The sequence below is a fragment of the Delphinus delphis genome, chromosome 2 (assembly GCF_949987515.2).
Source record: "Delphinus delphis chromosome 2, mDelDel1.2, whole genome shotgun sequence".
Lineage (NCBI taxonomy): Eukaryota > Metazoa > Chordata > Mammalia > Artiodactyla > Delphinidae > Delphinus > Delphinus delphis.
In genome coordinates, this window is record NC_082684.1 from 118,276,812 (window position 1) to 118,298,750 (window position 21,939).

Genomic DNA, 21,939 nt, shown 5'->3' on the forward strand with positions numbered 1-21,939 from the left:
GACTCACCAGCTTCCAATACCCACAGGTCAAAATGCATTTTAAATTTTAAGTTAGGCTCACTGGGCTCTTGTAAGACAGGAACTCCTATCACTCTAGAACTTGATCATACTGTGCCACATTAACCAAACATACAAAGGCCTCAAGATTAAAACATGCCTATGACCCCAATCTTGTACTTACTTGCTCCCTGCCAGAAACATCACCAAAAGATGCGTGAACACACTCAGGAGAACTTGGCCCTGGCCTGCAGGCCAGGGGTAGGACCAAGCCCCATACTCCATCACTGCCCTGGGTGCAAATCTCAGGAAGGCAGGGCCTCAGGAAGGGTTTCTCTCTCAGGGCCGTCTTTGTTGTGGAACACTCACTATAGAAAACTATTTGAGGATGGCTCAACCGCTTTACAACAGTTCTTGCAGAGATGAAGGGAATTTTCCACCTTTCTGAAGGCCTGACTTTTTTTTTTTTAATCTGTTTTATTGATTTATTTTTGGCTGCGTTGGGTCTTCGTTGCTGCACCCGGGCTTTCTCTAATTGCCGCGAGTGGGAGCTACTCTTCGCTGCGGTGCGCAGCCTTCTCATTGCAGTGACTTCTCTTGTTGTGGAGCATGGGCTCTAGGTGCGCAGGCTTCAGTAGTTGTGGCTCATGGGCTCTAGAGCGCGGGCTTCAGTACTTGTGGCACACGGGCTTAGTTGCTCCGCAGCATATGGGATCTTCCCGGACCAGGGCTTGAACCCGTGTCCCCTGAATTGGCAGGTGGCTTCCAGGGAAGCCCTCTCTTTTCTGTGATTGCACTGATCTGCTCTACCCAGACTTTCCCATCAATTACTACTTATCATTTATAGAGTAGTTCAATATTTGCAACATACTCTGCAAATATTTTTAGCACTTCATACACCCTTTGTAGGTTCATGACTACCTGTGGTGGGGAAGGGAACTGAGCTGGTCTGGAGTTGGAATTCAGAAGCTACTGTGAATGTAAACCTGTGTGTGCGTGTGTGTGTGTGTGTGTGCGCGTGAGCACATCTCTCCATGTGCTAGGCCAGTAACTAATTCCCTTCCACCCTATGACACTTCAAATCTTGGCCTATTGGTCCCAGGCATCCTATTCCTAAAGCTCCTTGCAGGTATCAAAGCAAGCAAATTTAGTAGTTTGAGACTGAGTTTCATGAATAAATCAGTAGCACTCCCATCACTAACGAAGGTCAGAGAGCTACAGCTCATTTCTCTGCCTTGGCTTCATCATCTGTGGCAAAGAAGTCATACTAGGTGTCAAAATATTTGAGGCATGTTAGAGTACTATGCACATCTAACACCTACCTTACCCATAACTCAATTAGCTAGCAAGCCACCCTTTCCCCTTCCACTCCCTTCCAAAATGGTTACACATCCAAAATCCAGCAAGGAAGGGGCCATGATGACTATGTATTCACAATTCTGTTTTATTCATCTAAATTCATGGTCTACTGAACATTAACTTGCATATACTTTTAGCAAAATTAAATATTTAAGTTCTAAGCCTATAGTAGATCAGAAGCAGCCAATTTTAGGGAGTAAGGCTGGAGGTAGTGATAAAATCAGTTAGAACAAAAGCAACATGAAGAATGCAAAAAAAGGCAACTATACAAAAAGCCAACACAGGATCTCAAAAACCAAGCACTCACAGGCCATTTACATAGTGCGGTGCTTCTCACACCAAAAGTTGTCAAGCACACTCTTGGGGGCTTGAGAGTTCCCCTTAATAGTTTTCATTTTGTTTGTTTTCATTTTGAGTATGATCTATTTTTCTAACTTCTAGTTCCTCTATTTAACCTTCTTAGAATTTAGTGCTGCAATTTTAGCATCAGCATTTACATCAAAAACACACTGGAAGCAGACTGTGTTATTCTAGTTCTTGTACACCAAGAGGAAGAGAAAAGGTGCATTTAATATACGAACACGTGTTTACATACTCATGTGAAGACCAAATTATGTCATGGTGTTGTGTGTGAACTGAGGCTCTTCGATACTTAAAAAGAAAAGCTACCTGAAATGCCAAAGAGAGGCATCCCACAACTGAAAGGTACTCATGCCTCTGAGGTCAGTTATTTATTCACATTCTAAGTGCTGATCTGGTTTCAGGAAAGTATCACCATGTCATGAAACTGATGTTTAGGTTTGAATTTGGGGGTCTTATCTGCATCTAATGTGTACATTTATTTAATTTATAGCTATAAAAAATCCAGAATCATAAGACATTTATGCCTAGTTTAATGATTGTAGTATTTAGGTATCTTTATAGCAGAGCAATTTATAAATGACACTGAGGGGCAGTGAATATCTTTTACCTTTAAAGGGGGTCTCAATTGCCACAGATGAAAAACTCTACTCTGCCCCCCTGGGAACTTCACTTTATTATCTCATCAGAGAATGAAGCTACTTTCACAGTGATGACCTTGCCTACTGAGAAAAGTGAGTTTACGTTCATTATATTCTCTTCAATGCAAGCAATTAAAAATGTCCTTTAGAAATATTTCCTTTAAAAATAATTATTTTATATGTTGCTTAAAAAGGATGACTCACTACCCAGGTAACTCAGTTATTAATTATATAATTAAAACTTTTCTTCATATTCTTGGAACGTTCTGCTGTTTAGGACATATTTCTGTGATATGAAGGTACCCATGTACATGTCTTTGGATGAGCAGAGGGTAAAGCTAAATTTATACATATATGGAAATGGCTTCAGCAAGTCTCTAGTTAAACAGGGCCAAACTGAAATATCAGCTTGGGGCATGGAACTCATTGTCTGTAAGGGAGTGTTGATGAGCCTCAGCCACACTCTGAACAGCATAAAAATCAGGGAATTGAATCTCTGGATCAATGGCATTGAGAGAATTTTACAGTAAATACCCAAATACCAACCACATGGATTCTACATTTTATTCTACATGTTTTAATACTTATCCATCCATGTTATTTTTATGATGCTTTTGCAGACATCAGTATATATCCCCCTAATACTTCAAAAGGCATATCATTAAGTAGGGTTTAGTATGGTTTCATTTTTTTAATTTTTAAGGTACATTCACATGCAGTGTAATGCACAAGTGTTAAGTATAAATTTGCTGATTTTTCCCAAATCCATACACCTGTGTAACCCAAACCCTTTTCAAAATTTAGAACATTGCAATCATGCCAGAAAGTTTCCTCATGCCCCTTCCCAGTCATTCCCTACCCCGACTCTCAGATGTAACTACTGTTCTGATTATTTTGCCTTACAGATTAAATTTTTCTATTCTAAAACTTCATATAAATGAAATCATGCAAAGCATAATGCCTCTTTCACTCAGCATGTTTTTGAGATTAATTGATGTTGCCTGTATCAGTGGTTCATTCCTTTTTATTGCTGAGTATTCTCTTGTATGAATATGTCAGTTTGTTTTTTCCATTTTCCTGTTGGTGGACACCTGGGCTGTTTCCACTTTTCTTTTCTTTTCTTTCTTTTTTTTTTTTTTGCTGCTATGAATAAAGCTGCTATGAACATTCTTATACCAAAAAAAAAAAAATTCTCTCAGTGTGGTCTGTGGACCCCTGGGGGTTCTGCAGCCCTTTTGCCCAGGTCTGGGGAGGCGGGGAGCAGGGGGTATGAGATTAACCAATTTTCATTAACACTGCGAAGATATTACTTGCCTTTTTCACTTGCACCGTCTCACGAGTGTACAGTGGACTTTTTCAGCGTGTGATATTGATAGCAGATTGAATGCGGAAACAGATAACAGAACCCAAATGAATTCTATTATGCCAGACATTAAAGAGATTTTCAAACACATCACCTCTCGCCTCACTACTTTGATGGAGGGGGATAAGGTCCCTCCCCCACAAAAATATGTTTACATGTAATGGGTTTATTATTTTTTAGATGAATTAATAAATATTTTTTACCTATTCAATAAATATTTTTTACCTATTCAATATTACTTTTCCATAGATATAACTCACATAAACAAAAGCTCTTTGGGGTTCTCTCAATATTTAACCAGGTAAAGGAGTCCCAAGACTAAAGAGTTTGAAAACCCTTAGGTCATTTCATCCTTCCTCCAAGGGCAGCAACAGTAGATGATCCCAAATGCTTCCTTCATCCCTGACTGCTGAACCCCACACTCCGATATTCAGCTCCCTCTTAGCTCTTCCCCTGGGTGTCTAAGAGGCATTGCAGACTGAGCAAATGCAAAACAGAGATCCTGCTTCTTCTACACGCTTCCCGAACAGATCTGTTCCTCCCCCACTCCCCTTCCAGCTCAGGAACCAACACCTCCATCCCCTGTTCTATCCAAGCCAAGAAGTCTCTGTTATCTTTATTTTTCTCCCTCCATTCTTCATATTCTATACATTTCACAAATCCCCAGATATTCCTAGATCAATTCACTATCAGTTGCTATCACTCTGATCCCGAGGTGATCAGGGGACGATTTTGCCCCACCCCAGTGACCCCCATCCCCTTCCCAGGCACATCTGGCAACTGATTGTCATAGGGAGGGAGTGCTGGTATCTAGTAGGTATAGACTAGGGATGCTGCTGAACTCGCCACAATGCACAGGACAGCCCCCCTCCCCCAGCCAAGACGTATCTGACCCCAAATGTCACTAATCCCAAGGTTGACACCCAGCTTAGTTCAAGCCACCTGTATCTCTCCACTGGGTTATCCCAACAGCTTCCTCACTGGTCTTACTGCCCCTCCCCAGGCTCTGGTCCATTCTCCACACAACAGCCAGAGTGATTGTTATAAGATATAAATCAGAGCGTGTCTGTTTCTAACCTATCACTGGCTCCCTGCTGCAGGTCAAGTAAGTTGTCACTCTTGCCACAGCCTACGGGCCCCACCTGCTCTGGCTCTTGCCTACCACTCTGGTTCATCTCATAACTCAGTGCTATGGACTGAGTTGCATGCGTGTCCCACACCCCCATTACTATGTTGATGCCCTAACCCCTGCGTGACTGTATTGGAGTGGCCTTTGAGAAGGTAATCAGGGTTAAAGAGGTCATCAGGGTAAGGGCCTGATACAACAGGATTAGTGTCCTTATAAGAAACACCAGATCTCCCTCTGCCGTGTGTGAACACAGCGAGTAGGCAGCCATCTACAAGCCAGAAGAGATCCTTCCCCAGGACCCAACCATGCCGGCACCCTGATCTCAGACTTCCAGCCTCCAGAAGTGTGAGAAATAAATGGCTCTAGTTTAAGCCACCTAGGCGCTGGTATTTTGGTATCACGTCCCAAGCTGTTTAACACACCGTTTCCCTCCTCTGACAAGTTCCAGCCTCCTGGGCACCAGTCTGAATCCACTTCACGGCTTTTTCTTCTTGCTCTTCTCCCTTAACGTCCCATGGCTGACCCTAGCAACCACCTTCTCAGAGAGGCTTCCCTGACTCCTCAGCCTAACACAGTACCGCCCCATCCCCAACCCAGTAGAAACCGATTCCATCTCATTCACTGCTATATCGGGACAGGACATCGAGTAGATGCTAAGTATCAGTTAAATTGATAAGTAAGTGGATGAACCTGCCTTTGCAGGTTTCAAACTTAAACTGGGCATTTCCAGCCACTCTCTGAGCCCGGCCCACTCCCACCTCCCAAAGAAAGTCATCGTGTTTGTGCCAATCTCAGAGTCCTCTGGGGACCAAGTGGGACAGGAGAGAATAATTAATGGTAATACCTACAGTGAGTAGTTATTCATATTTGCTCACTCCGGGGAGCATCAAATCTCAGTGTTATGTTAAAGCACAGGCCTGGGGAACAAAAGCACGCAGGCCCAAGGAGAGGCAAAGTTAGTCCCCAGTGTGCACGCAACTTCTCAAGGGCCCAGGCTTGAGCTGCTCCAGAAACCTAAGGCAACTCATGGAGGCCAAAGAAGGGGAGGACAGATGGGGAGAGACCCGCCAACCAGGATCGATGTCTTTTCTTTCTACCATACTCCATATACACAGGTGCTTCTGAATTACTGGATCTTTGAAAAGGGCGGTCTGCACACAAATGCAGTATGAAGAATGATGATTCTATAAAGGAAAATGTATAATGGAACAGTAAACACACAAATTCCTGATGGCCTGCTATGGGCAAGGTACCAATCAGCTCTTGGAGTTATTGATCGGAATTTCTGGGAGAGTCCTGAGGAGAGCTGGGCGCTCAAATCACAGATGGTCAGGGAAATCAGTGAAAGACCCCTGATTAGGGTCAGGGAAGCTTCAGAGGGAGAAGGGCATGATGAACGCCACAGGAGAGAAAGGCAGATGTTTGAGAGGGGAGATGAAGTGGGCACAGGCAGGAGGGCTGTAATTGTTAGAACATGAATTCCAATCGGAGAGGACTGGGAATGTGGGCTGGGGGGTCAGAAACAGCGTCTCAAGCAATGCCCGTTGTTCAGGAGTGTGGGACACCCCTTTGGAGGAGGGGAGAGCAGCCAGCTTCAGGATGCACACTGAGGGTGAGTGGTGATGCTGCAAACATGTTCTCATTTTCACTAACGTTTAGTTAACAATCAACACAACAGGTCCAGACTTCAGCCAGCGTGGAGGGAGTGTGGGCAATAGTACAAGAAAGCATCAAAAAGTCAGAGGGACTGGAAGGCTCAAAGGGAACAGAGCTGCCTCCCATCAGCCTTACGTAGGGGAAGGTGAACCCCTCTCTCATTCCTGTGACCAAAGCTGGGGATGCTTTGAATTGCACTGCCCCAACACCTGGGATCACGTAACACTCTCTCCTACACATTGAGAGTTGGGGAATGGATGGCACAAGAGGTGAGTCTCCCTCCCTCCCACATCCCCACACACCCAACCTCTTCCAAAAACATCAAATCTTTTCTTCCGTAAATAATTGCAATAGGATGCTGTAGCTTTTCCCAAACAAACAATAGCTGGATTGTGCCCTGTTTGCCATGGGCCCAGCCCAGAGCACACAAAGGCCTGCTTTCACGGCCTGGGCCTCTCTCCGCTGCAGAAGGATGGGTGTGATTCCCCCTCCTCATTTATTCAGTAACTTCACTGCAGTGATTCCTTTACGAAAGGAAGAGGCTGTTACCAGGAGGAAAAGGAACAGCACCCATTAAAGACAATGGCCATTGTTCCCCAGGTTTTCCCTTGCCTTTGGCTTTATCCAGGAAGCTCTCCTTTCACCAGAAGAGAGCTGTTTGCTCTAAAATTCCAATCACACAATTTTATGCTGGTGATTTCTTTTAAACTTTCTATGAAATGTCATCCATGATTTTAAATTGTAATAAGCTGAAACTTTCAAAATGTTCCTGTTTTTATATCTTATATCTTCATACTCTTTCGGAATTAAATAGAATTTAAGTGAGTGCCTATATTTTTGTACTAATTCCTATTCCTGGTTTAAAAAAAAGCATGAACTAAAGAATAAAGCTCATTACTTTATAGGTGCTGCTTGAAAAAGACATCATTTGTGTTTAAAAATATAAAGCATTATGATTCCCTTTCAGAATTTAAGTTTGATTTTCCCCACAGGTACAAGAAAGTGCCTCAGCCAGAATGCCCTTATTTACCAGTTAGAATATTTCCACTAAGAAAGCTTAAAAATCATCTTTCTATTTCCAGTAATTCAGAATGGCCACTCTCCCAGTCTGAGCCACTGACATTTGACACAAAGAGGTTTCTTCTCCTCCTGTTTTAATGGTCTTTCTCCTACTCACCTCTTTCACTCTCCCAATTTAGATGAAATGGAGTTTCAAATGGCCAAGATACTAATAAACCCTCTGAAAGCCATCTGGAGAGCTTATACATTTTTGTTTTTCAAACCATGTCAACAAACCATATAAGGCTACAGCAATCAATGCGACATCGGGGCAGAAAAAGGACCTTTAGCTGCATGGTAAAGTGTTCTTCTGAAGGGATTTATCATTCATGCCAGTAACTTAAACTAAAATGTATTTTAAAGTTTAATCTTGGTTTCTCGATAGGACCTAGTGAGGCGAGCAGTCCACAATCATGTGCTTCATTTGTTATAAGGCTCAAGTAGGAGATTCCGGTTTATTCAGCATTGCACCGACTTTGCTTATCTCACGATTGACACAACACTTGAGGGATGCTTTCGCATTTGCCTGGGCTTCAGCACTGAAAGTAAAAAACCTCGACTATGCCAGACCAGAGTCTATTACGAACCTTTTCCCATTGGATGGAGCTAGGTTGTCAAAACTCATTGTGATTTTCAACATATGGAGTCATAATGATGGAGCTGGGTTGGGTATCTCCAACCTACTTCACCAGAAGAGGAATTTCTCAGTACTCAGGCTCCGTTACACCTTTTCTCCAGTCTCAGAGCTCAGACATAAGGAATTGATGGGTCCACTCTGCATCCAGTAAATTGCCCTAATCTTCATCCATTTCTCAGCATATGACAATCTCAACATGTTTTATAAGGGTGGGTTTATTGTTACTCACGTATGGTGAGACCAGCAGATTGGGAGACGACTGCCACTGAAAAGACAGTTTGTTACCTGCAGTTCCCAAGAGGAGTGCTGCACCAGGCCGCACAGAGCCACACAGGGAAGCACCAGGTCAGTCAGGAGGCAGAGGGAAACATGAACAAGAGCTTTAATTGTGGCTTCTGCAGGAAGGAATGGGTGAGGCAGGGTAAGCAGGCTTAGGATTGGCTGGAGTTGAATACTGCAGTGGGCTCTGGGGTGTAGGGGCTGTCCCTAGTTGGCTGCTACCTGGCCCTGGGGTGAGGAGGGCAGGTGGATAATGGACCTGAGCGTGAGAGCCCTATACGGGAGCTGGAAGGACGGAGGAGGGCATGGCCTCTGGATTGCTTAGTTTACACATGAAAGGCGTACTCACTTACTGTCTCTAGATATTAACTAGTTCTGGGAGGGACAGTCTCTCCAGAGTGAGCAAGGCCTCAAGATATCAAAGCACCAGAATCACAGTACACAAAAAGGCATGATTAATAGAGAAAGGTAGCACAAGTCAATTAAGTCAAAACTTTCATGGCCCCAGGTAGTACCCTTCGTTCAAGTCAAGAGGATGATGAGAACATCTGAAGAGGACCTCCCAATTCATCAGCACTGCCAGCAAAGCCACTTAAACCACTGCTTTTCAGCTGAAGATTAGAACAGCATAAGAGAAAGGAAGTGGGTCTATGGACTTAAGATAATGGGCTGATGGTCGCTTGCCAACAGTAGTACATTTCATGACACTTGTGAAGGCAGCTCATCTGGAGTCAAGTCCACGGGGATGATCCAGGGCTAAGCCCAAGGACAAGGCTTCAAAGAGGGACCTGGACAACATACATATGAAATTCAAAGATAAAGTTGAGAGCAAGGGCAAATAGATAAAACAGGATATAAAAAGATCAGGTTGGAAAGAGGGTCCAAATCTCATACAACAAAGTTTTAAAAAGTTCTAATGAGGGCTTCCCTGGTGGCGCAGTGGTTGAGAGTCCACCTGCCAATGCAGGGGACACGGGTTTGTGACCCGGTCTGGGAAGATCCCACATGCCGCGGAGCGGCTGGGCCCGTGAGCCATGGCCGCTGAGCCTGCGCGTCCGGAGCCTGTGCTCCACAACGGGGGAGGCCACAACAGTGAGAGGCCCGCGTACAGCAAAAAAAAAAAAAAAAAAAAAAAGTTCTAATGAAAAATAACAACAATGTAAGCATAATACACTGGTGACGTGGCTAACAGCTGAAAGGGTCAGAGAGTCCAAGGTGCTTTGCTGGCCCATGTCAATGAGTTCCAAAAAGATGACACAGTCTTCAGCTGCATCCCAGGGGCCATGGCATCCAAAATAAGGCTAGTCAACAGTCTGGGTCTGATTTCTATTGGCTACAACCCTCAAAGATGGCATTTTAATTCTCTGGGACATGGTTTAGAGGGTTGTTAAACTAGAATTTATCAAATGGAGTAAAGAACATGTAAAGGAACAGGAAATGTTGAATCTGGAGAAGGAAATATTCAGAGGGTACAGAATAGCTGTCCTCACATATTCAAAAGGGCAACTATCTTGAAGGGATATTTGACTTATTTTTTATGGTTCATAAGATACAAATAGAACCAACACAAAGGAACCAGGTTATAAGGAAGTAGGGTTTTGTTTGTTTCTAAAAAGGAAGAATCTTCTAGCATTCTTAAGTTGTCTGAAAATGAAACAAGTTGCCTCATAAGATGAAGAGGTTCTTGGACATGAAGGTGTTCAAGGAGAGACTAGTTATTCCTCTACCAAATACATTGGTGTTCAGTAAACTTTTTCTGTAAGGAGATTTGAAAACTGTGCTGTTTGTGTCATATAGCAAGAAAGCAGCCACAGAGGTAAGCAAAGGAGTATGAATGTGTTCCAATAAAACTTTATTTACAAAAACAGGTATGACGGGCTTGCTTTGGTGGCATGGGCTATTGTTTTTCAAACCTTGAGTCAAACTTAAGAAAATTATTTGGAATCTTTGTTTTACAAGAGAATTGCTCACTTATGAATAAGATATAAAGGGATGGCCATATACATACATAAATGTTCGATAAATATTGCTCTTCTCAAGATTAATTTATCCCAGAAGACTAAAATAAAACATTTTAACTTTTCATTTTTAAATGGCAGAGTGCTGGTTTGGGGATGAGGTGGGGAATCTTACCTAAAATATGTCACACTGTAATTTGGCAATAGTTAGGTTCTAACACACCATATTGATATAATGCAGATACTAAGCAAACAGCATGGCCACTGACCACTAGAAAGCAGAGAGCAGGGCGCTGGTCAGGTTACACAGAGAGGCAAGGAAAAAACTGCCCCCCCCGCCCCCTACGCCTTCCACCATAAAGTTCAACACCCTGGGCCCCATTTTCTAAGGTTGGCCTTCACTCAAACCATAAAACTGACTTTCATGACCTCTCCTGACCTCTTTTTTGCTTAGTGCACCCAAAATCCCCAAAGTGAGGACCAGTCTGGATCCCCCTCAGGATGGAGCACACCTACAGAGCCCATGCCAAGCCCTGTATTAGTCCTGGATGGCCGTCTTCTCCCACCTAGACCCCACAGTAGGGGTAGTGGGTTCTCATTACATTAACAAAACACAACACAGGGAACACAATTTTAGCAACAAAGATGGAGGATGGGAAACCCATTGGAACCATTTCCCTCCAAAGCAGTTGAGTCCACTGCAGACACTCCCCGAGGGCTGTATGGACACGTCTGGCTGTCACAGCAGAGCCCTTATGCAGCACTCTAAGCGGGAAAATGGAACTGACCAACGTTTTCTTTAAGTATTCCTCAAAACCAAATGAGTCTTCTCTGGGGTTGAATCCAGAAACTCTAAGACTATGTGCACAGGATTTATAATCTGGTGTCTACGCAGCAGAGTTATAAAAACACAGAATGGAGAAAAAAAGGCAGTTTAAGAGCCTGCTAATTCACTGCCAGTTCACTGCGGTGGTTCGCATCTCTTGGCTGGCAGGCAGGCAGCACTCCCAACGCCCAGAGCCTTGGTGCTGGGCAAGCCTCTTGAGCCGGCAGGACCTGGGAGGCATGGAGCTCACGCTGACAGCTCTTCTCCGGGATCCACCTGAGCATAAGCCAGCACTTCCAGCTCCTGACCCTGAGGTGGCAGAGTCCAATCTCAGCTGCTCTGGAAAAAGACTAATCCAAGTTTACAACAGGAGGTCGGTAAGCCTCCCAGCACCCTGAAGTGCCACTAGCCGTGCCCCGAATCCCTGTGCCACCCTGAGGCTGCCTCCAGTACGTGCCCGGGCAGAGTCAGAGTCAGGGCCCTGTGGAATGTCAAAGGGGCTCAGCCAGAACCTTGGGACATGTGCCCTGCTCAGAGTTTCATTATCCACACCAGATCAACCCTGCAGTCACCTCACCTAGCACCTGGAGGGCCTGGAACATTCAGAATAGGTTCGCATCTAAAAAGCCTCTAATCTTAACTGTCTCATAGGAATCTTTCAAGAACATACTTCCCCTATACCTGCACAGACTATAAGTGAAGTCCATGTCACATTCATCATCATGACTCCAGTACAAAAACCCATAAGGGCCTATAGCGTTCTCAGTGGATGGATAGTAAACTCACCAGCCTTTTAAGTTCCCATGTGTTGTTGGCAACACAGGTATACACAGTAGTCCTGGAGGGCTAAAGAGTCATTCCTATAGCCACTGTTCTTTCATTGCAAAATTGCTGCATTGGTAATATTAAAAATCCAAGTGAAATAATTCTTCATAATCTATCCCACAGCTGGAAACATTTTTGAGGGAGATAAACATATTGATGAGGAAAATGGAAATCTTTCAACTTCAGGTTTCAGAATTAATGAAAGGCTATTTAGTTGTAGTTATCTAATTTGGTGCTAACTGATATCCCAATACCTTATTATTATTTTTAAATTCTTTCTAATATTAATGGCTCTTACACCAACAAATGTGACTTTCCCTTGGGTTGATCTAAGCTCCTCGTGGGGATACCCAACATCACTCTGTCCCATGCCATGCTGTCACAAATGCCTGTCCTGAACAACATGTATTTGGTGTCTTTGCATCACAGCTTATTTACCACACAAAAGTGACACCTCAACCATCAAAAAGGAATGTTCATTGGAGCTGCTCTTAGAGAATTTTCCAATTACAAGACAATATCTATAACAAAAACTTGTAGATCAAACATTCTGACTAAATCTACAAATAATGACTCTGCAAGGAACATTACTATTTTCATACAGCTGCTGTTGTTTCCTCTGAACGTACACTGTGTGAAACACAGAGGCTTTCTTTTGTTTGACAGAAAATCCTAACTGCTGGATGAAAGAAAAAAAAGCCAGGGGACAGTGCATGCATTAATGACTGGTAATGTTGACAAAAGTGACGATGGCTTACACTTCCACGGACAGTGTTCTACTGTGGTCCAGGCACCACTGTAAAGTCCTCACGGTCACTGGTTCACTTTAAACTCACAAACCCTCGAGGGGGCACCACTGTTCATGCCATCTTACAGAGGGGGAAACAGAGGCACGGGTGTCACACCCAGTAAGCAACAGAGCCAGGACGGAACCCCATCTGGCAGCCGTGGATGGCTTTAGCCCCTACCCTTTCTCTAAGCATACATCCACATCTGAAACTATGCCGGGAATCGAAATTGAACAAGCTCCATACAACCCAAATGCCTCAGACGGCACAAAGGAGTACATTTCTTGTACAGGTACATGTTGCATAAGGAAAGTCTCTAGAAAGCTGCCTAGACCATATAGCATTCGGGGAGGCAAAGGGAAGCTCCAAGGGACAAAGAATCCATCACACTATGTGGTTCCTCTGTCAATACATCCAGGATGCAGCCTGTGTTCAACGCCCTACTTGGGAGAATCTAAGCTTTATGATTAGTATGTTTTTAGCTGTTAAAAATGTGAAACTACCTCCAACTTATTTGAATCTATAAAAATCCCACCATGCTACAATGAACAAAGCATCGTATTGAGGAGCTGTGAGCCAGGCACAGGGGGTATGATCTGCGAGCGCTGGGGATGAGCAAGGGAGCTCTGACTTCAATGCCCACAGAACGCATCACATCAGAACTTACAAAACTTTCAACTTGCATGATATTAACTGTCGTGTCAGGTTTAGGGCCAGCTGTACCCTAAAACACTTACGTCAATATTTTGTGGATGCCTGATGTTGGTAAATACACACCCTTGTCTATCACTTACTAACACCAGAGAATGGACTTTTCCAGGCACAGGACCACTCCTGGCTTTCAGCACATGTTCACAAGAAGGACTATAGGGCAAGAGACATCCTTAGCCTTTCTCCTCTCAATGCTGAAAAAACACTGTGAAAGAATTCCCACAGGAGTTCTGGTAACACCTATTAGAAGGTGTTTATTTAATATATATTCCCACACATGCCAATTATAGAGGGAGGCTCCTATTATTCAACCAGAATTTAAAGAAAAAAATTTTTTTTAGCTCTTATCAAGAAAAAATGAAGGGAAGGGAGGGGCAGAACTTTCAGCTGGGAGATACTAGCACAGGCGCTGCAAGATGGGCTGGGCCCACGCTGGCCTCACAGTGTCAGCGTGGCACACGGAGCTGAGCCCACTTCAAGGGGGCTTAGCAGATGGACAAGGCATTGCGGTTACATTCTTACTTTCTTAGAGCCTGCACGCCTCTGACAGAAGCATCATTCATTTGCTCCCAGTTCTTCCTCCTGCACCCCGTCTCCCACTTTCTTGCCAGGCTAGCCCCAGACTTTCCAAATATAGGAAGGAAGAGGAGAGGGGATGGGGAGAGAGAGACTGCATTTTGTCCTGAGGTGCTTGTGGACTAGCTGTATGAGTGGAGTGACAACCACAGGAAGGAGGCCTCCTTGGAGAGTTCCCAGAGCCGCCGCTGCACTCAAGGAACAGCTGGTCAGGGGCAGCAGGGAGGCCTTCTTCCCTGGAGCCCAGAAGTGAGGAGCGGGGTTGGTGGGAGGGGGCAGGAAGGGCTGACAAGAGGACATGTGACGACTCTTTCTGCATCTTCCTCTGATACATAAGACAGTCCTGGACTGTTGGCCTACTCTTGGGCCTCACCAAAATCACTGTGCCGACCCATCCCAGCCCTCCCCACAACATTCCTAAGTAGCTCACCAAAAGCACCGAAAAGATTAAGGCAAAGACAGACTCTAACAGAAACCTGAAACAGGTAAGGAACCAGAGACTGGACGGGAACATGTGTGGGTCCACGTTGATTCTGGCCCTTTGCAGACACACATCTGCACCTGCCTCCTGCCCGGTCCCCTAACAAATTCTGTCTAACACTCACCCTGCAGAAGGGCCGTGGGAAGTGCATGGCTAGTGCTTTCCTAGTTCAAAGGACCAAAAGTGCACTTTGTCTTCCCTAACAAGCTGACAAAACTATTAGAAATGGTTTTGGTCGTACAGCCCACCAATCAGAAAGAAAAGGGTATTTGAGTCCTTCATGTTAGCTAACGAAAAATAATTTATGATAATAACTTATCAGAGCTACTTTAGGATTTTAGAGGTTCTTTTAAGGGCCACAGTTAAAGGTTTTATTCGTTAAGCAAGACAAGAAAAACAAATCCTTCTTCCTGACCCTCCTGGAGTTATCACAGGTCACCACTTACAGGGCAACTAAGAGAGACAAGAGGGGCTGCATTTCAGGGGTGCTGGAGGTGAGGGTGGGCAGATGCAAAGTGCCTTGAATCACTCCCACACACAAAGATACCATATAAACACACCGACACCTTCTGGAAAGGATGAGCACAAAAGCACATTAACATGCAGACTGCCATTTGGAAGACTGGTCTTGTTGCTCTGCCCAATTTTAGGGTCTATGAGTGCCCGCTTTGGGGAAAACAATCCTCGAGGAATATTAGCCCTGTAAAAAATGAGAAACATTCCACCCAAAGTGAGTATCAGCTTTGGAAGGGGGTGGGGAACAAGACCTATCCAAATTTCTTTCAACTTTTCACTTGCCTGCCAACTCTGGCAGCAGAAAGTTTAAACAGGAGTATCCTCAAATGCAATTTCCGTGTACCTTAGATACTCCACTAATACCCCAGGATTTTGAATCATGCATCATCTAAATGCAAACCTTAGATATAAAACCACCCCAAAAGAAAATGTCCTTGAATATGGTGATGATTTCAAACTCCGGTGAATAATTATCCTGGATTTCTTATCTGCAAGAATCTCCCATTTTTGTTTATCCTCTCCAGTTCACTGTATCTTCAAACAAATGGATTAGCGAGTATTGTCTGAGTGGCTGTGACTCAGAAAATACTCTTAGCACTCTCCTTCCCAACTCACAGTCACAATACTGTGGGTGCCCAGTCTACCACCCCGTAACCTCCCCTTCAGGGTCTCCCCCTACATTACTTACCCTGCAGTGCAGGCTTCATCCTCCACAGTCTCGAAGCTAAATCAACAAGCTAACTACTACCCTTCTTTTAAGAAGAAAAGGCATGTGTTTATTTCTTCCCTTTCACTTGTGCCTCCTAAATCCTTTGCCTTAGTCCCAAACCAGCCCTTGGGACACTGGCAACATGTAACACCATTCAGAAGAGGAAGATCACCCTGTAAAAATGGCAGGATAATGCCTCAAACAGACATTTCACGGCATTCTAGAACTACAGAGAAAAGATTTTTTTATTCCTCTAAATAAATAATAACATAATAAATATATAAAACAGGCTACTCATTACCTCAGTGTTCGTACCTCCCATCCAGCTATTATACATGAGCACTACTTGGTCACCCCATGACTATGGAATATAAATACATTCCTGAGGTCTGTACATTTTTAATTACCTTCAAGTTACTGAACCAGCTTAAGGGAAAAAAGCAGTAGGAAATCACTTTTTCATTGTGTTTCAAGCCAGGTACAATTAAAAAATCATTAGTTCAGTGTCAGCCTAAAGTAGAAACAAACAATTACCAACAGAACATTACATATTACATTTACTTTTCAATTCAAGTAGCGCAATTCCTGTCTGGGAAAACATAAAGAGCTATGTGTAAAAAAAATATAAGATAAACGAACCAAAAATTCTTAGGGGATCTGACTTGCTGAAGACCATGAATATGAGAGACAAAAATATAGCGATATAAACAGAAGTGGCTCAAAAATCTAAAATCATTAAATAAAAATCTTTCCCATTTGGAGTTCATAGCCGAGTATGTGTTTATATGAGTATGTGTTTAATGCTCCATGGACCTGATGAACAGGATTCTAGTACCTCAACCACGAAACACTTGGAACCTGATGCTGACATAAAAGCAAAGCAAAAGTCCTCTGAGCTTCAGCAAAAATCATTTATAAATATTCACAGTTATCTACGTTACCGAGAGACAGATAGACTAAGTCAGAATTCGCAATCCCTGCATACAAGGAGAATACACCAAATGCATAAAATGTAAACATGCATAGATGTCCAAGGCCATTTAAGTTAAGGAAAAATTGGAGCCCCACATAGCAACAGATTCGGAGGCATCAGGTTTCACAATAGTGCCCTGGAATGCCAAGAAAATGATCCACATTAAAGACAGCAAAGTGCTGTTAATGAACAAAAATTAAGAGAAAAATGTAAATATCTTGCACTCTGAGAAGGGAGCTTTGATTACCTGGGAAATCAACTCAAGCAAAAAACTTCTGTTCCAATGATGCCAGACAAATACAATGCATACAGAAGATGTCTGCACGTAGACAAGACCATGGCGATGATGGGATCCATTCTTTCAATGTGAATTTGTCTAGTCTTTCAAGGAGGTAAGTTCAAAGCCTGTATACACTTTGCTCTCCAAAGTTGCTGTTGGTCAAAACATCTGAGACGCTTCTTGAATTTGACAATTCTGGCTTCCTTGACCTCATGGGTGCAATCCTCCACCCTCAAGCCAAACAAAACAAAACCCCAAACATTCCTCAGTCCTGCGTTATCTCCCCTCTTCCATTTTCTACCCATCTTTCAGAAGGAGGAGGCTACAGTCCCTGCCTCTGCTGACAACTTAACCACTGGGCCACCCAGGGTGTGCTCCTTCAACTAAAATGGTTTTGCCGCCAGTGGCACAGTCATCCACTATAATGACTCAATCTCCTAAATAAGGAAATACCCCTTTGGAAGTGTTCTGCTCCCTCTCCTTCTATGGCAGTTCTCTCTTGTTCCTTGTTTTATTTCTTATTGCAATCCTTCTCTATCCCTTCTCCTTCCTTAAGTCCTGAAGTCCTCCAAGGGCCTAGCCTGTGGACTTAAGTGACCTACCACTGTTAGTACTAAGGCTCAGGCCAGAATCACATCTTAGAACCAGCCAGCCATGCCCTGGGTCAGCTTACCCCAAATTTTTTCTAATCAGGACCCCAACTGAACTTCAAAGCCAAAGCCATCGCTGTACCCAGAGCTGGCCCATGCAGTGTGCCTTTAATTCAGACCCTCAGGACGTGGACACAGTGACATCATGTTGGCTGCTGGCCAAAAAGAGAAACGGGACAATTAGGACCCAAGACTAGCTGTTTATATCAAGTCCTTAATGCACTCCTTCTCATCCCTTCCTTTGGTATAATTGCAATGAAAGACTTTCCTTTTACAGTTTAAAAAAAAAAAAAAAAGAAACCGAACTCATATCACCCATGCCTAAAACAGCCCAGATGTGGCATTCTAGGCTGGGGAGGGGCATGTGGTGTTAATGGGACACACGACACCCACACAGGAGAGAAACCAGGGCAACCAGGAAAGCGAGTCAGGCATGCAATGGTGAGCTTCCACACTGGTGCTGGGCAATGGGCATTAGGGGTATTGCCAGTTGTGTTTATACAACATCAAAACATGGAGAACTAAAGAAAGACGCTTGGCACATCTGGAGAGTTCGTGACATCAGGCATTAGGTGCCTTAAAGCACCACTAGCAATGGGGAGGGAAGGGTCCTATTTAAAAGCTGGAGCAAAAAAACAGCCTAATCGTCTCTATCTCTGTTCTCAGTGTCCACGTTGGAGAAGGGTGTGCTTAACGTCTCTGGCAGAACAACTTTACAATAGCGTTATCCTTCATATACAGCCATGATGCCTCGGGGTAATTCTCTTCCCCCAACCATGCTCAAGGACACAAATCCGGCATTTCTGATATGGGGAATCATTTTGAGGGTGGTGTGGATGGCCCGTCGGTTTGGGGTTCGCTCTTTGCGCACAGGACAGTCAGCGAGGACACGCCTCATCCAGGCTTAAAGCGCTCTTTGCGAGGACGGCGGCCCTCTGCCGGGGCTCACAGGGGCAGCTGTAACCCAGCCGCCCCTCTCTCTGGTGTTTGTTTTGATAGAGGTTCATTTATGCCCAAGACAATGCCTGCCCTCTTCTCTCTGCTCCCAGCAGGAAGCGGTGGCAGGGAGGGGGGCCAGCATTGTCACACAGCTTCCAATTCACACAACCCTGTGACCACAACAATGAGGCTTCAAGTGCCACAAATAATGAGCTGCCCACTGGGAACAGGAGAGGGGGACAGGGCAAGGGAGCCAGCACGTGCAGACCTGGGGCACCAGGTAATAGGTGGCCCATAATCAGCGCTCCACTCTCAGGGCTGGGCACAGGGACCCCACCTGCCTCCTCTTGGGTGGCTTGGGGACAGAGATGTAACCAACGCCCCCAGGGATGACAAAGCCTTTTTTCCCTTTTCCCAGTTCACTTCTCTTACCATTTCCTCCAACTAAATGAGCAAACACTCAGAAAAAACAAAACAAACGAAAAAAAAATTAACGCACACAACATGCTTAGTGTTCTAAGTTACACACAGTTGCACAAGGGGCAGAAAAGTCTAATTTGAATCGACAAAAAATGAACAATATCCTTTAAAATACAGCCGGGGCTAGATGGCTGGGAGTGAATGAAATGCATTACCCAACCAACTGCTGCTGTAACACAAGCCCTCTCCTCCCCCTCCTGGGCCTCATTCATAAAAAGCCTGCTTTGCCTCAGCAGCTGCAGGAGCCGGACTGGATTTGCGTCCGTGTTTTCCAAGACAGAGGGAAAACAAATGAAACAAAGAGAATCCCTCAGATTCCACCACCGAGTCTGCCTCCTCTAGGGAAGTTTGGGCTGCCTCTCTCGGTCGCCAGGTCTGTTCCCCAAACAGGCGGAGGGCATTCTGCAGAGCTGCTTGTGGGGAGCAGGGCTAATGCTTACACACCCAGTGTGTTATTAAAGAAATTCCCATCTGCTGAGTCACACGCCGTATCTCTCACCACCCTGCTATTTAAAAGATAATAATAAAAAACAAAAATCGAAGGTTCTTCCTTGTTGGTAAATGGGGGCTGTCAGTTTATCTAAAGACTGCCGAATTGGGGTAGAGGTGGCAACAAATTTCCAAAAGAGGTGGAATTTTTAAGTTGTCCACTTTTAAACTGATAGCACCATGCTCAAACTTTATACAGCCATGGTAGAAATCTTAGGAGGTTTTGTACAACTTTAATTCTTAATATTACTTTTCAAATTTCCAAACACACCAACAGTTGATATGCTGCATCCTGAAGTCCCCCAAGTCCAACCCTTTGCCATGGCTCCCCTCCCAGCAGAGCATCTTTCACCACTTCCCAGGCCCAGGGAGGCTGGTTCTTACAAAAGAACAAGCCTCGCTCAAGTACACAGTCCCTTAGGAAAGTCAGAAATCACCATGATAGATGGGAGGCTATCAAATTTTTTAGACTCAAAACCCTTCTTCAAAACAAGGCCTGAACACAGAGCATGTTCTAATTTACCAGGAATGTTTTTTTTTAAAAAACATCTTTATTCGAATATAATTGCTTTACAATGGTGTGTTAGTTTCTGCTTTATAACAAAGTGAATCAGCTATACATATACATATATCCCCATATCTCCTCCCTCTTGCGTCTTCCTCCCACCCTCCCTATCCCACCCCTCTAGGTGGTCACAAAGCACCGAGCTGATCTCCCTGTGCTGTGTGGCTGCTTCCCACTAGCTATCTGTTTCACATTTGGTAGTGTATATATATGTCCATGCCACTCTCTTACTTTGTCCCAGTTTACCCTTCCCCCTCCCCGTGTCCTCAAGTCCATTCTCTACGTCTGCGTCTTTATTCCTGTCCTGCCCCTGCCCCTAGGTTCTTCAGAACCATTTTTTTTTTTTAGATTCCATATATATGTGTTAGCATACAGTATTTGTTTTTCAAAAATATGAACGCTTCACGAATTTGCGCATCATCCTTGTTCAGGGGCCATGCTAATCTTCTCTGTATCGTTCCAATTTTAGTATACGTGCTGCCGAAGCAAGCACACCAGGAATGGTTTTAATGCAAGAATTAAATAGGAACAGAGTGCAGGAAGAGGAAACAGGAATAAAACCATTCTTGTTGCCCTAATACCAGAGCTGTCTTCTGGTAAATTGAGATATAAATTCTCTCCAGAGACAAGATGATCAGAGCTATTAACTGGTCCCTTCTCGGCTCTTGCAAAACAGAAGTAGGGTTTCAAAATCTCAAATGGCAAGGGGTGCGGGGGAGTCTGCTACATTTCCAGAAAATCCTAACTTTAACACTACAGTCCCTCTGTAATCCCGCCCTGCTCATCAGGGCTGGGGCCCAGGAGGTCACATTCCTGCGTGCTCCCCGCCACTCCCTCCCCCACCCCCAGACTATAATAGAAGCCCTGAGCGCTCTTGTGCAGTAAACATTCATTGCTACCACATTCTCTCCCCCCACGAAGGCCTCCCCCTCCCACCTTCACCCAGGGATTGACAGCCAAAGAAATGAGAAAATGATGTGGAGATAGCAAATGAATCTTGTAAGATACCTGGTCTGTAATTAAATCACAATAACCTCTTCAAGGCAACAATGTCAAGATAACCAACTGAGAGCAAAATAAACGAGTCTTACAGAAATTACACCAACCTTTATAAAGAGATTACCTAGTGGCTGCTGCCCGGATTCCACAACCATTTTTTTTTAACTAGTCTCAGACCTTCTGACCATAGTGTGAGAGTTCCCATGTAGAAACCTGCGGACCTGTGGTTCTCTATGTATTTTCTGTGACCATGAACATGCTTTACAGGTAAGGGGAATGTACCCATGATCATTTTTTGAGGGGGGCCCATGGAAGAAGGAGATAGATGAGTCATATAATGGATACAGATTTAGTGAGATTTTAATACCTAAATTGTCTCTGGCCCCATCTGCAAACAACTGGTAAACATCAAAATGTTTCTTAACCCCTTGGGGGTGGGCATGGTTACCCAAAGACATGGTAACTTCCCTAAAGGAAAAATAAAATACACCCTACGACGCACATCAATTAATCAAGTTTGGCCCTAACTAAATGTGTGGTATATAGGGCAAGATACCTTATAAGCTCTCTGTCCATCAGCGTCCTCATCTATAGAATGGATATAACAATGAAGCTGACTCTTGCAGGGTTGTCATAAGGGCTGATACAGAATAAGTGCTCAATAAATATTAGTTGCTTTGCTAAGCTGTCATTA

General features: G+C 44.2%; 1 protein-coding gene and 1 non-coding gene across 3 annotated transcripts in view; both read right to left on the minus strand.

Annotated features, from left to right (window-relative positions):
• IGF1R (insulin like growth factor 1 receptor) overlaps positions 1-21,939 on the minus strand; it is a 300,734-nt gene that overhangs the window by 126,657 nt on the left and 152,138 nt on the right. The gene's annotated exons all lie outside the window — the stretch shown is intronic.
• Positions 20,633-20,739, minus strand: LOC132421222 (U6 spliceosomal RNA). Its single transcript, XR_009518513.1, has one exon. It is a non-coding gene; the product is annotated as a U6 spliceosomal RNA (small nuclear RNA).